This window comes from Mustela lutreola, chromosome 4 (assembly GCF_030435805.1).
Source record: "Mustela lutreola isolate mMusLut2 chromosome 4, mMusLut2.pri, whole genome shotgun sequence".
Classification (NCBI taxonomy): Eukaryota; Metazoa; Chordata; class Mammalia; order Carnivora; family Mustelidae; genus Mustela; species Mustela lutreola.
This window is the reverse complement of record NC_081293.1, coordinates 64,633,923-64,656,849: the sequence shown is the minus strand read 5'-3', so window position 1 is coordinate 64,656,849 and position 22,927 is coordinate 64,633,923. Positions and strand designations below refer to the sequence as shown.

Genomic DNA, 22,927 nt, shown 5'->3' with positions numbered 1-22,927 from the left:
ACCCTAACATCATTCTCTCTCTCTCTTTTTTTTTAACGTATGTGCTTATTTGAAAGAGAGCGGGGAGAGGAGAGGAGAAGAGGGAAAGGGAGAACCTCAAGCAGCCTCCCCACTGATTGTGGAGCCCAAAGGAGAGCTCAGTCTCATGACCCTGAGATCATGACCTGAGCCAAAATCAAGAGTAGGACACTTAACCAACTAAGCAACTAAGCAGAGGGTAAGGGAAAGAGAGAGAGAATCCCAAGCAGGCTCCATTACCAGCATGGAGCCCAACATAAGGCTTGACCCCACAACCCTGAGATCATGATCTGAGCCAAAATCAAAAGTAGGATACTTAACTGACTGAGCCACCCAGGCACCCCCATGGACCAGAAGATTTAATATTATTGGGATGTCAATTCTTACAACCTAATCTACAGATCTGATACAATCTCAATCAAAATCATAGCAAGTTACACCAAAAAACCAAATATTCCAATTTAAAAACCAGCAGAGGACCTGAAGAGACATTTTTCCAAAGAACACAGCAGATGGTCAACAGACACATGAGAGGATGCTCAACATCACTCACCATCAGTGAAATGTAAATCAAAACCACAGAGGTACCACCTTACACCTGCCAGAATGGCTGGTATAAAAAAGACAACAAATAACAAGTATTGCAAAGATGTGGAGGAAAAGAAACCCTCATGCACTGTTGCTGAAAATGTAAATCTGTACAGTCACTGTGGAAAACAGTATAGGGTCAAAAAATTAAAGATAGAGGGGCGCCTGGGTGGCTCAGTAGTTAAGCGTCTGCCTTCAGCTCAGGTCATGATCCCAGGGTCCTGGGATCAAGCCCCGCATCAGGCTCCCTATTTGGTGGGAAGCCTGCTTCTTCCTCTCCCACTCCCCCTGCTTGTGTTCCCTCTCTCGCTGTGTCTCTCTGTCAAATAAATAAATAAAAATCTTTATAAAAAAAATTAAAGATAGAAATACTACACAATCCAGTAATTCCGCTATGAGCATTTACCCAAAGAAAACATAAACACTAATTTAAAAGATATATGCACCTCTATTTTTACTGCAGCATTACTTAATATAGCCAAGACATGAAAGCAACCCAAATGTCCACTGACAGATAAATGGATAAAAAAGATATTGTACACACACATACCTATATGTGTACACAGGAATATTATTCAGCCACTAAAAAGAATACGATCTAACCATTTGTAACACTTTACAACCATCCATTACAACACGGATGGACCTAGTATGGCTCTATGCTAACTGAAATAGAGGAGATACCATATGATTTCACTTATATGTGGAATCTAAAAATCAAAACATATACACAAAAGCAGAAACAAGTCCATAAATACAGAGAACAAACTGGTAGTTAACAGAAGGGAAGAGGGTGGGAGACACACAAAATAGGTAAAGGGGAGTGGCACAGGCTTCCAGTTCTGGAACGAGTAAGTCACAGGGATGAATATAGGAAATGCAGTCGATAGTATATTGTCGGGGACCGCCTCTGGCTGGGAAAATACCCGCCATTACAAGATGGCGCTTGGCTCACTACCAGCAAAATACGCTGCAAGTAAACAATGAACGTTCTGGTGAAGCCCGCCTAAAGAAGGACATAGTCATTGGCTGTTTCGAAGGACATAGTCATTGGCTGTTTCAAATTTAATCAGCATAGTAACAGGACTCTCATTGGCTCTCCCCATTGCTTGGCCCCTATTGGTCACCTTGCCGCATATAAGGAAGTTGACGAAATAAACAGATGAAGCATTAACACCATACCAGGTTGATTGTCGTTCTTGCGGGCCGAGGGCGACAGTATATAGCACTGTAATAGCATTGTATGGTGACAGATGGTAACTACAGTTCTCATGAGTATTGCACAAGATATAGAGTTGTCAAATCACTATGTTGTACTTCTAAACCCCAGTAAGTTATTTCATGGATATCAAAAAAGTGATTCTAAAGTTTATATGGAGAGGCAGAAGACCCAGAAAAAAACCAGCACAGTATCAACAAACTGACATTTCCCGACTTGAGGACCTACTACAGAGCTACAGCAATCAAGACAGGCTATTATTGGTACACAAATAGACAAACAGATCAATGGAACAGAGTAAAGAACCCAGAAATAGACGCAAGCAAATATATTCAAGTCTTCTTTAACAAAAGAGCAAAACTGATTTAATGGAGAAAGGATAGTCTTTTCAACAAATGGTTTTAGAAAACTGGACATCCATATACAAAAACATGAATCCAGACAAAGACCTTACACCTGGCACAAAAATTAACTCAAAATGAATTGTGGCCCTATAACTGTAAATCTACAAAACATAGAACCATAAAACTTTTAGGAAATTTAGGAAAAAATCTAGACATACAGGGTTTGGTGATGAGTTTTAGATACAATACCAAAGGCATTATCATGAAAGAAAAATTTAAGTTGGACTCTATTAAAATCAAAAACTTCTACCCTATGAAAGACACTATTAAAAGAATGAGAGAAGTTAAGTGTCTGCCTTTTGCTCAGGTCATGATCCCAGGATCTTGGGATCAAGTCCCGCATCAGGATCCTTGTTTAGCAAGGAACCTGCTTCTCCCTCTGCCTGCCACTCTCTCTGCTTGTGCTCTCTGACAAATAAATAGAATCTTTAAAAATAAATAGATATATTAATTAATTAAATAAAAATAAATGAATGAGAGAAAATATTTGCAAAGTATATATCTGATAAAGGACTTGTATCCAAATTATACAAAGAATTCTTAGAACTAAACAAACAGGAAATAAACAATCCAATTTAAAAATGCGGGAAAATAGGGGCGCCTGGGTGGCTCAGTGGGTTAAGCCGCTGCCTTCGGCTCAGGTCATGATCTCAGGGTCCTGGGATCGAGCCCCGCATCAGGCTCTCCGCTCAGCAGGGAGCCTGCTTCCTCCTCTCTCTCTCTGTCTGCCTCTCTGCCTGCTTGTCATCTCTCTCTGTCAAATAAATAAATAAAATCTTAAAAAAAAAAAATGCAGGAAAATAAATAAATAAAATAAAAATTAAAATGGGCAAATGATCTGAACAGGAACTTCACCAGATGAGATATATAAATGGCATATAAGCACATGAAAAGATGAGCAACATCATATGCTATCAAGGAATTGCAAATTAAAACAATGAGAAACCACCAAATACCTATTAAAATAGGTAAAAATCCCAAACACTGACAATACCAAGTGCTGACAAAGATGTGGAGCAAAAGGAACTCCCATAAGGCTGAATGCAAAATGTTACAATAACAACTGGTAGTTTCTTACAAAGCTAACTACAGTCTTTTTTCTTTCTTTTTTTAAAGAGTTTCTTTTAAAAAGACAGCATGAGAGGGGAGAAGGTCAGAGGTAGAGGCAGACTCCCCATAGAGCTGGGAGCCTGATGAGGGACTATCCCTGGACTCGGGGATCATGACCTGAGCCGGAGGCAGTCGCTTAACCAACTGAGCCACCCAGGCACCCAAAGCTGACTATAGTCTTACTATACAGTCCAGCAATTAGGCTTCATGACACCTAACACAAATAAGTTAAAAACTATGTCCACCCAAAAAGTACACATGAAGGTTTATAGCAGCTTTATTTATAATTGCCAAAACTTAGAAACAACCAAGATGCTCTTCAGCAGGTGAATGGATAAATAAACTGTGGTACATCCAGACAATGGAATCTCATTCAGCTATCAAGACACACACACACACACACACAAAATAAAAAAGAGGAAACTTAAATACATATTACTAAGTAAAAGAAGCCCCTCTGGAAGGCTACATACTGCATAATTCCAACTATATGAAATTTGAGAAAAAGCAAATCTATAGACCATAGAACAATCAGTGGTTGCCAAGGCTCTGGGGGAGGGAAAAGGGATCAATAAGTGAAACATGAAGGATGTTTAGTATGATACTGCAATAGGGATGACAGATATTACACATTTGTCACAACAGAAAACCTGAACACCAATGTGATCTATGGGTTTCAGTTAATAACAATGTATCAAAACTGTTCATCAATTATAACAAAGGTATCACTGCAACTATCAGAAGAAACTGCCTGTGGGGTTGGAAGACAGGACAGTATATGGAAGATCTCAAACTCAAACTCAACTGTTTTTTCTGTAAACCTAAAATTGCTCTAGAAAATAAAGTCTAAGGGTGCCTGGATGGCTAAGTGGGTCAAAGCCTCTACCTTCGGCTCGGGTCACGATCTCAGGGTCCTGGGATCTCTGCTCGGCAGGGAACCTGCTTACCCCCTCTCTCTGCCTGCTGCTCTGCCTACCTGTGATCTCTCCCTCTCTGTCAAATAAATAAATAAAATATTTTTTTAAAAAAAGAAAGAAAAGAAAAGAAAAAAAAGTCCAGGGGCGCCTGGGTGGCTCAGTGGGCTAAGCCTCTGCCATTGGCTCAGGTCATGATCTCAGGGTCCTGGGATCGAACCCCGCATCGGGCTTTCTGCTCAGCAGGGAGCCTGCTTCGCCCTCTCCCTGCCTGCCTCTCTGCCTACTTATGATGTCTCTCTCTGTCAAATAAATAAATAAAATCTTTTTAAAAAATGAAAATAAAGTCTATTAATTAAAAATATACACTGGTACTTGAGAGCAGAGACAGTGCTTTATTGGCCATTGTAACCCCAGTCTCTGCAGAGTGACTGGCATGAAGAAGTGTGTCAGTATCAGACAAATTAAAGGTATAATGCATAAAGGCATTCAAGCCCTGAAAACACATATGCACACATCTGGTGGTGGGAGAGACAGAGATACAGTTCAAAAAGCCTTTACAAAAGAGGTGATAGTCAAAGGATAGGCATAAATTACAGGAGACCTTTCCAGAGTTGCAAAGGGTGGGAGAACACACAAAGGAGCATCGGAACAAAAGCACAGAAATAGGGAGAGGCTGTGTGTTTGGATAATGGTAAGAGGGTAAATTCTGGGGAGTTTTTGTTTGGATTTCCTTCTAAAGCCAGCATAAAAGTTGTTTTAGATACCATAACTAAAGAGCTGTATTGAAAAACGTGAAAATTGATAAAGAGAAATCTCATGGGAAGTGGAGTCCGCCGGCTTAAAGAGAGAGCCTGGATCACTCCCTGTCATCACAGACCCCGACAGAAGAATAGTCAACAAAAAGAATCACTAATTACAGGCCCCAAAAGGGAAAGATGCACTTTGGACCTCCTGCAAGAAATCAACTGCTCCGGCAATTCCGCCAATGAGAAACCATCATCACCCTGAACTCCTGCATTTTTTCTACCTCTCCTTTGTTTGTTAGACTTGTCCATCGTTTTACTGTAGCTTGCATGTCCTGAATTGCAATTTTGTGTTATTCTTGAGTAAACTCATTTTTGCTGTAAAATAACAGCTTTTATTTTTAAGATTTATTTCCTTATTTGAGGGCGAGAGCACAAGAAGAGAGAGAGGGCACTTCTCAAGCCAACTCCCTGCCCAGAGCCCAGGGTGGGGCTTGATCTCATAACCCTGATAACCACGATCTGAGCCAAATTCAGGAGACAGCCACTCAACCTACTGAGCCACCCAGGCCCCCCTGACTGTTTTACTTTTAAGATTAACAAAGGTTTAAGAAATTACCTCTTAAATGGTAGTTTTATATATTTGCAACTCTGTTCTAGCATGAATGTTATGGTATGTTTTCATGATTTTTTCTTTTTTTTTTCTTTAATTCAAACTTTATGATGGCTTTCAGCCAAAAGATACTAAAGTTCTGACCTGAAGATCAGAGATTAGAAATTTGAAGACAATGTTGACCACATCATCATGTCTCTCTATCCCTTAACAAACAACTGTCCCCAGTACAAGAAAAACTAGGAAAATGTATGTACAAATTAAAATAAATCTAGCTCCAACATTAGGAAATGTACTTCAGATGGTTAGTTAGGGATATCATGTATTCCTCTGAAGAATCACACACTATTCCTACATATAATACATGTATTCAATTTTTTTTTGTTACAAGAAATGAATACGACATGAAAATAACAAACTTTATCAAGGAATCATCAATACCATACCCAACAAAAATTGGATTTTAATACCAAAATCCAAGAAAGCTAGAAAATGTCATCCTAAGTATTGAATTTACATTTTTACTAATTTCCTTGCCATCCCTCCAGGAAAACTAAGGGGGGGGAAAAAAAAAAAAGAGGTGTGAAAAAAGTGATCAATGTAACCTAAGTACAGCTTCTCAAAAATAAAGCAAGCATTTGGAGAAACAAACTCTGTGTTGCCAAAGTAAACTATATGATTAAATATTGCTAAGAAAGAAAATGTCAAACATAGTAAGGATAATTCTTTGGATCTCCAGCCAGGAAAATAAGTCTCAACGTTCCACTCAAGTCATGAGTAGTCCTCTATATTCTCTTGCAATTTCACACTCAGCAGTATTAAAAGGAAAAATTTTTCAGAATGGAGATTCCCACATGGAGTCTCAATGTAATAACAGATCACACAACTGTCACCAGAAACACAAAGCACAGCAATGTAATGGGCTGCTAGGACAAGTGTAAATAAAGAGCAGAGAGCAACTTCTTCTCACCCAGCCAGTGACTTACAAGGCTGCCGGGTATTAGTGCCTCCACACTTACCCCTGAGGAGCACAATCTTTTCTGAAAGCTAGTACTCCATATTTTACTTTTACATTGATCAAAAGTGTATAACCACAAAGTAAAACAATGTGGGGCCGCTTTTCACCAATCATGTTCATAAAAGTGAAGAAAAAAATAACGCTGTGCTCTAGGAAGCTCAGGACATAGGCACTCCCGCACACTTTGATGGGATGTCAATTGGTACGACCTGTCATCTGAAGGCAGATTGGGCTGTACTCAAAAAATAAAGGGGACATAAAAATGTTCACATTGTTTGTGTATGTTCTACTTCTGATAACATATGATAAGCCCAACATGGTCATAAGTAAGCAGTTATTCATCTCTCAGTCTTTAGGGCAATGAAGAAGGGCCAAGGGTGCCCACAACCCCCTAGTGCCACCTACATCAGGGAGCAGCCGGGTACTTCGACTCCAGGGTGCCGTTGTTATAAAATAAGATTCAAAACATCATGACTGACATTGAACATACACGTTAAATATAGATATTACCTGCTCAATAAAAACAATATTACATATGAAACCTTTAAACACAGAATAAAAGGAACTTACTGTGAACCAAGCACTGACGTTTACAACGCAGTGCTACCAGCAACCCTATGGTGCTAATTATTATGCCCATTTTCCAGATAAAATGAAGATGTAAACCGACAAATTCTAGGGATGGATATTCAGATTTGCCTGTGCACTGCAAATGTTTTAAAATTTTTTATTTACCTGTTGCATCAACATCTCCACAAACAGACTATGAAGACCTGACCCAGACAACCAGGCACAAATTCCCCTACTTGTCCTCTCCTGACTGTAAACTAGTGATATTCAAACGCACTAATGAAATCCTCTCCTGTCTCTGGCTTGTGTTCTCCAAGCCCCTGTATGTTCTGCTGTGCCCCAGAGGACCGTGGAGGTAAGGAAATCTTTCACTTTCGTCAGCCTCTCCAGTGTTATTCCATAACCATGCCCAATATATCATCTAAAAACCCACTTTCAAATAGCATAACTATTCTTTACAATGCAGTCTGATCTCCATAATTACTCTACAGAAAATACTCTCAATGAACAGTCTGAAAGGAAGTTATCAATGGATTGAGACATTGATATCAAATGAGTAGGATTTGCATGATTTTTTGCTTTGGAGGCAAGGAGTTGGGTTTGTTTGGTATTTATTTGACTGTGTTTCTGATTTTTCAGGAATGAATAACATTTGTTCTTATAATTAAAGAAAAAAGTTAAAGAAACTTCAACTTTAATCAAAAGCAAAGCAGGAATTAAAAATAGAAGGACCCAATAAGACAAGAAATCAACTTACCTGGAAGTAAAAAGGATGAAGAAGATAGGACTACTCTAATTTGGGGCATGAAAGAAGAAAATTAGCATTCTTAATTCCACCCTCTAAAAACATGATTATGATACCAACATCCAAACAAAAATTCTTTATAGCTCCAGCTCAGTTCGAAATATAATTTCTAAACCACAGGCCTGTGCAAAGGAACCATAAATCTTAATTAGCACTGAGAAAATTTCCACAAGCACAGATACCAATGGCTTTTAGAGAATTAAGTTCTGTGACTGTGAATAAGGAACACTCCTAAGATCAAATGTACAATAAATGGTAGTGTAAAAATGTACACCAGGAAAAGAAGTCCAAGAGAACAAGGGTTTCTGCTTCTCCTCTACCTTAAATTTTTCTTTACTTGATTTTGGTTTTGCTTTATTGGATGTTTTTTTATTATTATAAAGTATATCCTCATTTTAACATACCACATGAAAAGAAAATTTAATAATTCCCCTTCCCTGAAAATTCCATCCCTGAGGTAACCAAATTAACCAATGACCTATGCTCAAATATTATGACTGTCCTTCTTCTTTCTGTTTTCAAACTTGGATCATGCTACACTCTTAAGAAATAATGCACATCCTTCCAGTTTACTATGTGTAGCTCTAACTTAATGTTAAATTACCTTAATCATATCCCATATAATAGAGGAACCATAATCCGTGCAACGCGTCCCATTAAGATTTAAAATTTGTTTGTTTCCAGTATTGTTGCTTGACAAATATAATTGGAATAAATATCCCTGTAAATATGACCTCACATACTTTGTTGTTGATTTTTGAGGTTTTTGAGGTTTTAGCTTCCATAGCGGAAGTTCCTAAATTGGTTTGCTAAACCAAAGGGTAAGCACATGTTATTTATTTTTTTTTAATATCTTATTTATTCATGAGAGACAGAGAGAAAGCATAAGCACGCAGAGGCAGAGGGAGAAGCAGGCTCCCCGAGGAGCAGGGAGCCCTATGCAGGGCTCCATCCCAGCACCCTGGGGTCCTGACCTGAGCTGAGCTGAAGGCAGACGCTTGACCTTATGTGAGCCACCTGGTGCCCTAAGCATGTTTTATTTTAGCAGATAAATAGTATACCTAAACTCCTCTCATCCTCCCCACAAAAAGCTGTACAACGGACACTCAAATCAGCAGCACTCAGAAGGGCCCATATCCTCAACACCCTAAAGAGGACTTTTTTTGGCCCATCTAGTAGGTAAAGTGCAATCAAACAGGAAGTAGTCCTTCTAATCTCTTAAGGCTTGTGAATTTAACATTTTTTCATATGTCTATTGGCCAGCTGCTTTTCTTTTCTTTTCTTTTTTTTTTTTTTTTAAGGGTGGGGGAGAGAGAGAGAGAGAAGAGAAGCAGAAAGAATCTTTTTTTTTTTTTTTGCCTTTTGCTTTTTTTTTATTACTCAAAAAAGCTTCATTTTTTTATTTAGCTTCCTGACTCTGTGGATGTGCCTTCAACATTTTCACAACAATTTTCTGCTCCTCAGTAAGAAAAGCACACTTGATCCTGTCAAGAACACACAAGGAACCACCGTAGGTCCTGCTGAGGTGTTTTCTCGTTTTCAGACAACCTCATAAGGACTTGAGTTCTCCCAGCACAAACTCCTCTTCAAAGTAGGTCTAGGCACACACCACATGCAGATTTTGGTGTTTTCCCAACCTCTTTGGTATAAAGGTAAATGATCCTATTACCAGGGGCTCAAGACAGCCTATTTTTATTAGAAGCTATATTATAGGACAGCCTGCTGCGGAATGTCAAACGCCGGACCACTGTGAACGCCTATGGACACAGTCCCCAGAAGCTGCAGAGAGAGAAAATCAGGTGTGGGACTTGATCTCATGACCTGAGCCAACATCACAGATTTCAGCTGCTACCTCTCATAAGCAAGAAAGAAAGTTTATTAGCTTTATTTTATCATCAGCTAATTCTATCTATTTTTAAAAATCACTTTTAGAGGCACCTGGGTGGCTCCGTCGTTAAGTGTCTGCCTTCAGCTCAGGTCATGGTCCCAGGATCCTGGGATTGATCCCCACATCAGGCTTCCTGCCCTGTGGGAGGCCTGCTTCTCCCTCTCCCACTCCCCGTGCTTGTGTTCCCTCTCTCAGTCTCTGTCTCTCTGTCAAATAAATAAATAAAATCTTTGTTTAAAAAAATCACTTTTAAAAAGGGGGTGCAGGGCGCCTGGTTGGCTCAGTGGTTTGGGCTGCTGCCTTCGGCTCGGGTCATGATCTCAGGGTCCTGGGATCGAGCCCCGCATCGGGCTCTCTGCTCCGCAGGAAGCCTGCTTCCCTCTTTCTCTCTCTCTCTCTCTCTGCCTGCCTCTCTGCCTACTTGTGATCTCTGTCTGTCAAATAAATAAATAAAAAATCTTTAAAAATAAAAAAAAATAAAAAAAAATAAAAAAAAATAAATAAATAAAAAAATCACTTTTAAAAAGGGGGTGCAGGGTGCCTGGGTGGCTCAGTGGTTAAGCCGCTGCCTTCGGCTCAGGTCATGATCTCAGGGTCCTGGGATCGAGTCCCGCATCGGGCTCTCTGCTCTGCAGGGAGCCTGCTTCCTCCTCTCTCTCTCTCTCTGCCTGCCTCTCTGCCTACTTGTGATTTCTCTCTGTCAAATAAATAAATAAAATCTTTAAAAAAAAAAAATAAAATAAAAAAATAAAAAGGGGGTGCATATGTGTGGGGCAGAACTGAGAGTGTTTGTACCTCATTACATGAGAAGGGGAGAAAGGTCTCATTAATGACTCAGATTTCTAACTTAAGCAACGATCACAAACAAATAAAAGGCTTCTTCAGGAATCCCTGTACATTAGGCATTTACTCAGCCCTCCAGAGTCTTCATCAGTGTCTGGGCAAACCTACAGCTTAGAATTAGTGCGCTAGGAGGTTCTGCAAAACAGCATGGACTAATTTTTTTTTAAGATTTTATTTATTTATTTGACACAGAGAGAGAGATCACAAGTAGGCAGAGAAGCAGGCAGAGAGAGAGGAGGAAGCAGGCTCCCTGCCAAGCAGAGAGCCCCATGCGGAGCTCGATCCCAGGACCCTGGAATCACGACCTGAGCCAAAGGCAGAGGCTTTAACCCAATGAGCCACCCAGGCACCTCCAGTATGTACTAATTTTGATGGAGAGCCTCACCACAGTCTGGATTTCAGAACATGGAGACTGTTTAAGCAAGAAAAATCTTACCAGTTAAGAGGACATTCTGTAGAAGTGACGTGATCTGACCAAGCACATCTACACTGAATAATAGACTAAAACCAAATTTCCCAACATAGAGGGCAATTCATTACACTGACTCTTCAAACACCTGGAGAATTTCAGGCTAGTAAGTACCACATACTGAGGGACTCAACGAGACTTCAGTAGATCTCCACACCAATCGAAGCCATGGCATTTCATACTCAGTACCAGCTTTGCAATCTAACCAAAATTTGCAAAATGCAGCATGGAGTGCCAAGATTTTAATTATTCTGTATATACCTGTTCTGTGGGACCAGCAAACTAAAATAGCAGCTTCCAGTCACACCTAATGCTTTAATTAAAAATTGCCAAAATCGGGGCAATTGGGTAGCTCAGTCCTTAAGTGGCTGTCTTTGGCTCGGGTCATGATCCTGGGGTCCTGGGATGGAGCCCGGCATCATGCTCCCTGCTCACGGGAAGCCTGCTTTTTCCCTCTCCCACTCCCCCTGCTTGTGTTCCCTCTCTCGCTGAGTCTTTCTCTGTCAAATAAATAAATAAAATCTTAAAAAAAAGAAAAAAGAAAAAAATGTTGCCAACATCTCAGAGATGCTAAAAATCTCAAATTTCTTAAGAGATCATCTTTAAAGTACCAAACCATCACTGAGATATTATTTGCTATAAGTTATCATATTTGCCAGGATGCTAAGTTTGTTCAATGGCAAGCTATCATAATGAAAAGCAACACATTGAAAAAAGCTAATAGGTTAGGGAAAATATATATATATATGTTCACATAGCACTAAGCAATTTGAATTAAATAAATTACCTAATCATATAATTTGATCCTTACAACTCCAAGGTGGATAAAGTAGGCGTTATCATTAACCCCATTTTGTAGATGACAAAACTAAATTGCAAGACAGCTCAAAATCACACTTACAAATCTCATTTTCACGTATCCTGTCACTGAGCTTGTTTCCCTCCTACTGATTACCAATGCTTCCCCTTTCTTACTCTTTTATTTATGTTGCTGAGAAAGACAAAACAGCATTAAAATCAATTCTTGGTTGTCAACATTTTATTACACGGTACTATAGATGAAACTCTTACACAAGAACTAGGCCTTCCTCTGCATATTCCTGGTAAACCTGAAACTCTCGTCTGCACACCACTCACAAACATGTGGACACTGGGAGCACCAAGGATGTAATCAATTTCTCTCCAGCTTCTATACCTATCATTAAAATAATTGGGTGTCCTTCTTGTCTTAGCAGAGTTTGCCTACTGAATACCAGCAACACCTTCACAGTAGTGATAGATCAACACTTTGAAAGGCTGATCATTTTGAGCTGAATTTGAAACAATAATGACTTCTTTAAATAGTAAGGATAGTTGTTAGAAAACCCTACGACATGTGCAAGACATAAGACTAGCCATTTTATATAACTCTCTTTCAGAAATATCAGCAATAGGGACGCCTGGGTGGCTCAGTTGGTTAAGCAGCTGCCTTCGGCTCAGGTCATGATCCCAGCGTCCTGGGATCGAGTCCCACATCGGGCTCCTTGCTCCGCAGGGAGCCTGCTTCTCCCTCTGACTCTTCCTTCCACTCTGTCTGCCTGTGCTCGCTCTCACTCACTCTCTCTCTGACAAATAAATAAATAAAATCTTAAAAAAAAAAAAAAAAAAAGAAATATCACCAATAGTGAATAGAGAGGGGAGGTAAACTAAAAAGCAACCTATTCAAAATGATGATCAAAGCAGAGGTCAACATGATACACAGCCAAGAGCCTCAGATGGGCTCTAGAAGCCGGAGAAAGTAAAGAAAAGGATTCCACCCTGGAGCCTCCAGAAGGAATGAAAGCTTACCAACTCATTTTGGGCTTCTGAACTCCAGAACTGCAATGGAATAAATCTGCACTGTATTAAGCCATCCCACCCCACCAGAAAAGAGATCTACCATACTTCAAATTTAACCTGGAAGACAAATATGACAATAGGAGATATGTCTATAAAAAATAAAAAATAAATCACGTCAATCCTTTGGAAAAAACAAACAGGTAGATAATCCATAAAGAATGAGAAGGCCAGCTTATCATTTTAGAATTAAACATTTAGTAGATAACATTCTAATTTTGTAAAAACTGTACCATATGATACATCAGTCTCTACTATCCAAAATACAAAATTTAAAAAGAACTTAATTTTTAAATTATACCAAGTGTACCACATTATAAATTTTATTACAGAAAAAAAAAATTGCTCTCTGTGAGAAACTTTACTTGAAACTTCAGAAACCAATCCAAATTTTATTTCATTTGGAATACCCATCCGCATCCAGTAGCATGACAGCAGGGCCTCTCTGGCCAAGCCTAGTGGTAACAGACAGAGATCACAGAAAAGGTATTCAAATTCTATCAAATACTGTTTTCTTCTGTTTTTAACTTCACCATACAGCAGGTCGAGTGAGCCACCCTTAACAGTTCATAGCACATTATCATTTCTCTTAATTTAGATCGGTTCCTTTTTCTCTCCATAGCCTAACCCCATGAGCTGGGTCCTACAGGCAGTCATTCTAATGCACTTAATAAGCATTTTATGTAAGTGTTCTTGCAAGATGTGTACTGTGCAATGCTTATGAATATTTAATTCATATGAACAATATACCTCTCACTCTTGCATTTTTCACCAAGCACTCTTAGAATCCTTTCAGGTTGCTTTTATCTAATCTGTTGGCTCTAATGGCTGCAGACAACCCCATGCTGTGCATCCAGGGCTCTCCCTCTCCCTTTCCCAGCGGTCTCCCAGTTACCTCCCATTTCCCACCACCACCAGTCACCCAGCGAAAAACCTGAGTCATGTTCTCTGGGGGACCTACCGGACACATGCCAGTGCCCACCTGTAGTAATGAAATGGTTGAGAGTAAGCAGCTAATTGGCTAAGAAATGCCAGATGCTTTCCCAAACAGCTGCCCCAGTCTCAGCTGCCACCAGCAACATGCAAGGCTTCCCTATCTATTGCCCCCTCCCCTCATTTGCTCTGCTACTTGGAGCAAGTCCTCCTCCGAACCTTCCCTTTCTTTTCCCTAAAATGACACTATTTATTCCCACTGCCTACCCTGGTTGTTGAGAAACAAATTTAAAGAAAGAACATGAAAGTCCTTTAAAAAGATAAACAGCAGTTTACAATGTCAGCAATTACTGTTGTGATTTTTGTTTTTATGACTATTTCTAATTAGCGTGCTCCCCAATGCCCTTCCCCATCCTGCCAAATAGGAGGTGATAAGTAAAAAAAACTTGAAGCTTGGGAAATGAAGCTTTCTCCTAGATACCTAAACATTCAGGGAGACTAAAACAGTATGCAGAAAATGCTTTTTCGTCTTTATTTATTCATCTATGCATTCATTTGATTCAACATTTTACTAAGGACTATGTACCTAGCACTCCACTAGTACTAAAATACAAAAATTTATACAGCAAATATGCATGTCGTACATGAGCAAATTTTCCATCTTTAAGGCATAGATTTCTGTACATAAATTTTTACCTCTAGATAGGAATACTTCAAAGACGGTAGCTTCTGATATCACAGGATAACACTTCCTACTTATTGAGCACCTACTGTATCAATATCTCACGTATATTCCCCCAACGACTGAGCATAATCCTGCCAGGTAGATGTTACTGCTCTAGCTCTTCATATAAGGAAACGGACACAGTTAAGTGATTTGCCCAAAAGAGCAATTAAATGGAAGAGCCAGAAAACCTCAGCATGTTACTCCAACATCCTTTTTCCTCTCCACCTTATTTCCTCCTCCTAAAAGATATGTTCAAAAATATTCTTAGTAGAGAGTAGACTACTAAAGCTGTTATAAGGATATGAACAAAATACCACAGAAATTACAAATACAAAATTATAAACATGCAGACACAGTTCAACAATAAACACTACCATTTATTTAAAAATTATTAAATTTAATTTAATAATTTAATTTTATTTATTTAAATTTATTTTAATAATTATTGAATAAATTTTAATAAAGTGTGCTGTGGGCACTACTTATAATCCTTATTAAAAACATTGCAAAAGAGGTATCTCCATCTCTTTCAAAGGTGTAGAAACTGAAATTTGGCTTACCAAGGTCATGCAATTGCTAGTAAGTAAAACTGAGACTAAAACACAGGTCTTTTTTAACTCCAAAACCATGTTGTGTTGTTGGTTTTTTTTTTTACCATAAGTGAGCACTTCTTGGAGGGTAATAGAAATGTTCTAAAATTGGATCGTGGCAATGATTTTCTGACTCTGTAAACATATTAAAAGTTATTGAATTGTATACATTTAGTGAGTGAATTTTATGTATATAAATTATATCTCAATGAAGTTATTAAACTTATGGTTTTCTCTTTGTAACTATGCTTTCTTTTATGAGCTTATAAAGTTTTACTTCACATCAATTTTTTTCTCAATATGCACCTAGTTAAAATCATATTTTCAAAAATTCTTGTATTAAACACGTCAAACAAACAGTTTCTGTGTACTCTCCCCTTCTCTTCCCTTCTGATCTGAGATCCATCCTTCCCTAGGATGTGAAGTAAGACACGAGTGGTTTCTTGTTCAGTCAATTATATACCACCTTTTGACTCTACAGTCTTATTCTTAGGTATTTAACCTCATTCACACATATACAAAAAGGGAGATATACATGTGTCAACAAAGAGATACATACAAAAATGTTTACAGCACCTTTATGCGTACTAGCCAAAAGCTGAAAACAATGCAAACATCTGATGAACAGATGAACAATTTGTGGTACATTCTATTCAATGCAATACTACTCAGCAATAAAAAAGGAATAATCTTGGGGCGCCTGGGTGGCTCAGTGGGTTAAGCCGCTGCCTTCAGCTCAGGTCATGGTCTCGGGGTCCTGGGATCGAGTCCCGCATCGGGCTCTCTGCTCAGCAGGGAGCCTGCTTCCCCCTCTCTCTGCCTGCCTCTCTGCCTACTTGAGATCTCTGTCTGTCAAATAAATAAAATCTTTAAAAAAAAAAAAAAAAAGGAATAATCTACTAATAGCCACAACAGCAAGGATATCAAAAACCATTCCACTAAGGGAAAGAGACCAGGTACGAAAGAAAACAAAATGAATCCACGGTGAAGGAAATCAGAGCAGCATTTGCCTGGAGGATGGGAGTGAGTCTAACTGGGAAAGTTAGACACTAACTGGGAAAGTTGGACACTTCACTGTACACTTAAATATAGTGAATTTTAGATCTCAAATTATAAATTATATCTCAATAAATGCAATAAATAAACATGCATGTACACCAACACATACACAAGAGGAAGAAAAATGTATTGAGCTGAACTTGACTTCCAAAGACACAAAGTCTTCAAAATCCTGTTTCACCATTCTAACATCTAATAATCCAGTTACAGACCTCAGTTCTCTCTTCTAACTCAGATATCTGAGGATCCACTTGGTAATTACTTTGTTCTCAGTGGGAAACAAAGAGCTGATCAACCAACCTCAGTACAAGAGCCCTTTATTTACTTACAAATTCTATGACACCCTAGAGAATAAAAAATAGTTCTCATTCACCCATGTGTCCGTATGTGTGCCTGGGCCAAATACATTACAGATAAACAAACCATTGTTTCAACCCAAAAAATGCAGTACACTTCACTGCATGTAAATGGTGGGCTGCAACCAGCCAATACTAGCTTCAACACACGTCTTCCCACCTCCATGTTCACCTCCCACTAGCAGCTTTTTTTTTTTTTTTAAGATTTTATTTATTTATCTGACAGACAGAGACCACAACTAGGCAGAGAGGCAGGCAGGGAGAGAGAGAGGAAGGGAAGCAGGCTCCCTGCTGAGCAGAGAGCCCAGCTCGGGGCTCGATCCCAAGACCCTGAGACCATGACCTGGGCGGAGGGCAGAGGCTTAACCCACTGAGCCACCCAGGTACCCCCCCACTAGCAGCTTTAAACCAGCCCTGATGGAAGTACTCGGTGCTATTGTAAGTAACATATACTTGGTCTTTGACCCTGTTTCTGGTGTGAAGCTCCTAAAAACTCTTAGAATTTCCTCAGTGATAAGAGAAGGAAAGGTGTCTTGTTATGTTAATGAGGTGCCTCGCAGAAAGCTCCTAAAGCTGGGGATGGGCAGGCAGTGGAGTCAACTGTGGGATTAGAGGGTTGGAATGCTCCACCCCACCCCCCACCCGCCAGACCCCTCCCCAGCCTCCAGAGAGGAGAAAGGTACTGGAAGCAGAATCACTTAACCACCCTCGAATGACTTAATCAATCATGCCTGTGTAATAATGAGGCCTCCTTTCAAACCCAAAAAGAGAAAGGTTCCAGATTGGTGAACACATAGAGCTGTGGCAAGAGTGGCACCCAAAGAGACCCTGGAAGCTCTGAGCCCTCTCCCTAACATTTGAAGAACTATTTTAACGTCAGGAATGCCAAAATGTGAGGGGGGAAATGCTCTGTGAAGTAAAGAAATGTATCACTTGACTACTAATTATCTATACCTCTCTCAGAGTTCAATTTTTTTTTTTTTAATCATAGGCTAATTGATCTGGAATGAACCTTAGAAACTGTTTATATTCCCACTCTCTCTTTCCAGGAGAGAAAGCAAAGCCCAAGAGGTGGTAATATTCTGCGGTTACAACAAGAGTATGGGGACCAGAGTGGGGACTTCAGTCATGGCCTCCTGATTTCATCATCATCATGGCCTGCTCACTGCTGGAGCAGACAGGGGTTCCAATCCAGTTGCAGCCCTTACCCAACTACAACATGCATAGCCTTCCTGAAAAGCCATGAAAGCTCAGTTTCTTTGTGTATAAAATGACGTAATAATTTCTACCCTATGGTTCATTTGGAAGTAGACAGTTCCATTATGAGAGGCACAAGAAATCATGGCTGTTATTATTAAAGATGGATATATCTTCTCTGTCCCACTAGACTATGAACTTTTTTTCAAGTAGGCTCCTTCCCCAACATGGAGCCCCACCAGGGGCTTGAACTCACAGTCCTGAGATCAAGACCTGAGCTCAGATCAAGAGTCAGACACTTAACTGACTGAGCCACCCAGATGCCCGGATTATGAACTTTTTTATGTATAAGGATATTTATTTGCAGCATTGGCTATAGAGCTCAAAACACTGGAAGCAAGGTAAATGTTTATTAATAGGGAAAACAGGAAATAAATTATGGTTTCCCCACACTGTGAATATTAGGCAGCCATTAACAAAAATAAATTAGAGCACCTTTCCAGACAGTTTTCTGTGCCTTTTCATGTGTTTCCATCCTGAGGCATCTTCAGTGGAGAAACAAGGAAGTATAAGAAGTCTCTACGTTCCTGATGCACCTCTCCTAAAATTCTTAGGTGCTTTTGTCTACATTTTCTCTTCTTGTTTATACACTAAAGCCCAAACTAAATTGAGGCACATGATTAAGTGAAAATCTAGGCATGGGAAACTGCTACCGGCTCTGTGTGAGTCTTGTACTATGTAAACGATAGGTAACTTGGATTATGAACTTCTTGAGAGTAAAAACCAAGACTGTGGTGCCTTTTCTGGATAGGAGCTCAAAAGTACTGTTCAAACGGTTAAAGCTGCTCCTAAATTTGAATGCCAAATCCTTTTCATTTTCATCATTCATTTGATCATATATTCAGCAAGCATTAATTGAACGCCAACTGCATGCCAAGCCCTGTGTTCGAAGCTCACGAGCAAAGCTGCACTCACAGAACTTTTGGCCAGGCTCCACAGAAAGTGTCATTTCATGAACAAGGGGGAAGACAGTAGCCCCACACTTGTATGGCAGACTCTTGGCATCAAGCCTTAACGTTATCCAGAGGAGCTGCACAGAACAGAAATGCAGTTCCACGCTAGAGGGACAAAATACCTACTAATGAATGACCGCATTATCTTGAAAACACTTTGGTAGCATCCTTTCCAATTTGGCAACATGCAGTTCTTTATGCCACAATGGCATTTAAATTAACTTCCATTCTGCAGCTTTCCTCTACAAAGGCACATCCAAATATTCATGTCCTACCCAGAAAGCAAAATCAATGTTAGGTGCAATTTTTCAATATTCCCCATTCCTTGGTAATTTCTGAAAATGACAATAACTAAGCATCATCTGATGAAATACCAAATGATTTCTCTCATCTTAAAACTCCAAGTCCAAATATTAGTGCACTTCATCTCCCGTCCTCTAATACATTCCAAAGTACTAAAGACAGTTTATTAAAAAATAATAATAATAATAATACCATCTACTCAGATCCGAAATCATGTAACTTTCCTGTGACTGCTTTCTGCAAGCCTAACATAAGATACTTGCTAATTATTCCACACAGGACCTTCCCAAGAGAGGAAATTCAGGAGTGATTTCCATAAAATGTCAAAGAATTGAAGACTCAATCTTAGTGTCATTGATCTCATTCCAGTCAAACAGGAACCTGATTGGTTCCTGGACAAATCATTGTCCTTTTGAATATAAGTTTATATTCAAGATATAGTTTGCCTTTTCACACACTCTGAGATAAGTGTCCAGGAGCACTTCAACCATGACTAAAGATTTTGAAGATGTTACCATAACCATTTAGGGTCTGGTCAGAACAAATACTCAAAGCCTGCACTTACCTTTGACAGAACTTGAAAGTTCTTGAAAGTTATAACAAACCACAGTAAGGCTTCTAGTACTTAAAAAATACATCTAATACATAAAAATAATAATTAAAATTTATATTAAAAAATACAGATTTGGGGGCGCCTGGGTGGCTCAGTGGGTTAAGCCTCTGTCTTCGGCTCAGGTCATGATCTCAGGGTCCTGGGATCTGAGTCCCACATCGGGCTCTCTGCTCATTAGGGAGCCTGCTTCTCCCTCTCTCTACATGCCTCTCTGCCTGCTTGTGATCTCTCTCTCTCTCTCTCTCTCTCTGTCAAATAAATAAATAAAATCTTTTTTAAAAAATAAAAATAAAAATAAAGATTTTAAAATGTCTCGAAGAAAGTAGATAATACCTAATTAACCTTAAAAATTATATCATGGAGGGGCACCTGGGTAGCTCAGTCAGTTAAGCACCTGCCTTCGGTTAAGGTCATGATCTCAGGGTCCTAGAATTGAGCCCAGCATTAGGCTCCCTGCTCAGCTGGAGTCTGCTTCTTCTCTCCCTACCCCCGCTCATTCTCCCTCTCACTCGCTGTCTCTCAAATAAATAATAAAATCTTTTAAAAAATTATATCACAGAAGGTAATGTTAAAATTTAAGCTGTTTTCACAAATTAAGTTGTTAACAAAGGATGAATGAAAAATCAAAATTAAATGGCCCTATTCCAGGTACTTTTATTGTTCCAGCACTAACCCAACATCTTATGGGCCTTCACATTGTGAGATCTAAGAGTAGAGTTAGGTGATCAACAGTCCAGTCAATACATACAGGGAAAGGTTACTTCAGATCTGATTAGATCATTAGTAACCTTGATCTTCTCAGAAGGGTAAACTTTGGTAAGTTTGGAGACATTGCAGCAAGGTTACACATTTCAATTAGAATTTGTTAACTCATAAACGTTCTTGTATAAAAGTGTTAGTTAACTGATCTAATCAATTTCAAGTATTTGGTTTATTCGAAAATGTAAAAACGCCACTTACATAGACTAGAATTTCACATGACCTCCAATTGGAATTATGTCGATATCCTATAATTACGGTAACATATTCTACAAAAATATACAAACATTTTATGCATAAAAAAATGGGTAACTTTGAAACAAATAATAATTAGAAATCATCCTACAAACAACCACTGAGAGTCCAGAACAATTATATTCTTTTCAATTACCAAAATATTATTCTAGAATTAGGCAGACTCACTTGCTCCATTAACACTGTAAAAGGGAAATAAATTTTTTTTGAAATATTGAATAAAGGAAAACCACAGTCCTAATGTAACCACCACCACAAAAATGCAAACAAATTCAGAATCCACAGTGTTTCCTTGGATTCCAAAACACACCACTGGTCTTTATATTGTCTGAAGGACATTGAGCCACATTCTCTACTATGGAGCCTAACACATAGCTGTGCAGGTTACGAAACAGATATTTATTTATGCTTTAACGAAAAGAACACTGAGAACCATCATAAATGGTTTGCCATAAATAAACATTCTTTAACCACAGCCCAGATTCACAGCTCACTTACTTATCCTCCACTGATTTGAGAACTAAGAAATCGGTCCTGGAGATATTAGTAGATATGTTGAAGATACTCAATAGATCGTTTTATTTTAGTTTTTGTTTCAGAGCTGTGATTTTCATTTTACATTCACTTTCAATATTGAAAATCTGCTTCCTTAAAGATGCATCCAACTGAGCCCAGGTCAGCAGATTACAAGGAAGCCAGAACTGCTAAGACAGCAATCCATGTCAACTCTGAGACTGCCTCCCTCCAGTTTTCCTACTATAGCCTACCTACAGTAGTGTACCCTCCTTGAATAAACTTGGGTTATAAACCTAGGGTGACTCCCAGCCATGCTTTTAATAGAAAGTGGTCTCTTGGGCCACCTGGGTGGCTCAGTTGTTAGTGTCTCCCTTCAGCTCAGGTCATGATCCCAGTGGGATCAAGGCCTGCATCAGGCTCCTTGCTGGGCTGAAAGCCTGCCTGCTTCTCCCTCTCCCACTTCCCCTGCTTGTGTTCCCTCTCTCACTGGGTCTCTCTCAAATAAATAAATAAAATCTTTAAAAAAAAAAAAAAATAGAAAAGAAAGTGGTCTCTTCCAAAATTAGACAGGCCACATTTATTCTAAAACAAGCAAAATTAAAATTCAAAATCAAGGTAGTGATAAAAACCACCAATTCACTTTGCCAAGCAAGACTGAAGAGTCTTCTTCTGAGGACTTCTCCTGGACTCCCTGAGGATTTTGACAACTCAAGACATAAAGGCTTGAAGATTTGTATGTTTCAAGCACAATTCTACCTAACTTGAAACCAAGTAGATCATTGCTTTCAAGGCTACTCCAACATACCTGATTTTTTTAAAGTAGTTTCCTTATTTTCCAAAAATAGATCATGCAAGCTTATGATTTTTTAAAAAGGCGGGGGTGGGGGGGGGGGGGGTGGGGGGGTGGGGGGGGCCCTGCCTAGGTGGCTCAGTCTGTCTTCAGCTCAGGTCATGATCCCAGGGTCATGGAATCCAGTCCCACATCAGGGTTCTGCTTCTCCCTCTCCCTCTCCCTCTGCCTGCTGCTCCCCACCCCCCTACTTGTGCTGGCTCTCTGTCAAATAAATAAATAAAATCTTTAAGATAAAAACAAAAATTTAAAAAGTCCCAAGAAGAACGGGAAAGTAAGTCTCCCTTCCACCCGTCCTCACTCCAGGACCCTCCCCAAGGACAACTTGCTATTTCTTGAAGCCCCTTCCGTAGACATTCTACGAACGTGCAAACCTAATCAAGTATTTTAACCAATTATCCTCCATTCTACACCCAGTGGCAGCCGCAAAACTGCCGCTGAACGCCTCTGGGCGTAAAGGTGGCCATCTGCTCCAGGGTGTGGTGTGGAAGAGACTTATCTTGAAACTGTGGTTTCGCACATCACGCACCCGGTTTTTACTTCGTGTGTGTTTCCCTTGCACTCCTGGCATTCAAAAAGGGCAAGAGGTAAAAACACCACAAGCCACTCCCCAGGTACAGCCACTATATCCCTACTGGTTGCCTTTTACCTATGCCCCAATCTTTACGTATATTTT

The 22,927-nt window shown here is 39.5% G+C and overlaps 1 protein-coding gene and 1 pseudogene across 1 annotated transcript in view; both read right to left on the bottom strand.

Annotated features, from left to right (window-relative positions):
- ANK3 (ankyrin 3) overlaps nucleotides 1-22,927 on the bottom strand; it is a 675,561-nt gene that overhangs the window by 651,699 nt on the left and 935 nt on the right. The gene's annotated exons all lie outside the window — the stretch shown is intronic.
- LOC131830019 (large ribosomal subunit protein eL34-like) lies at nucleotides 1,683-22,822 on the bottom strand (annotated as a pseudogene).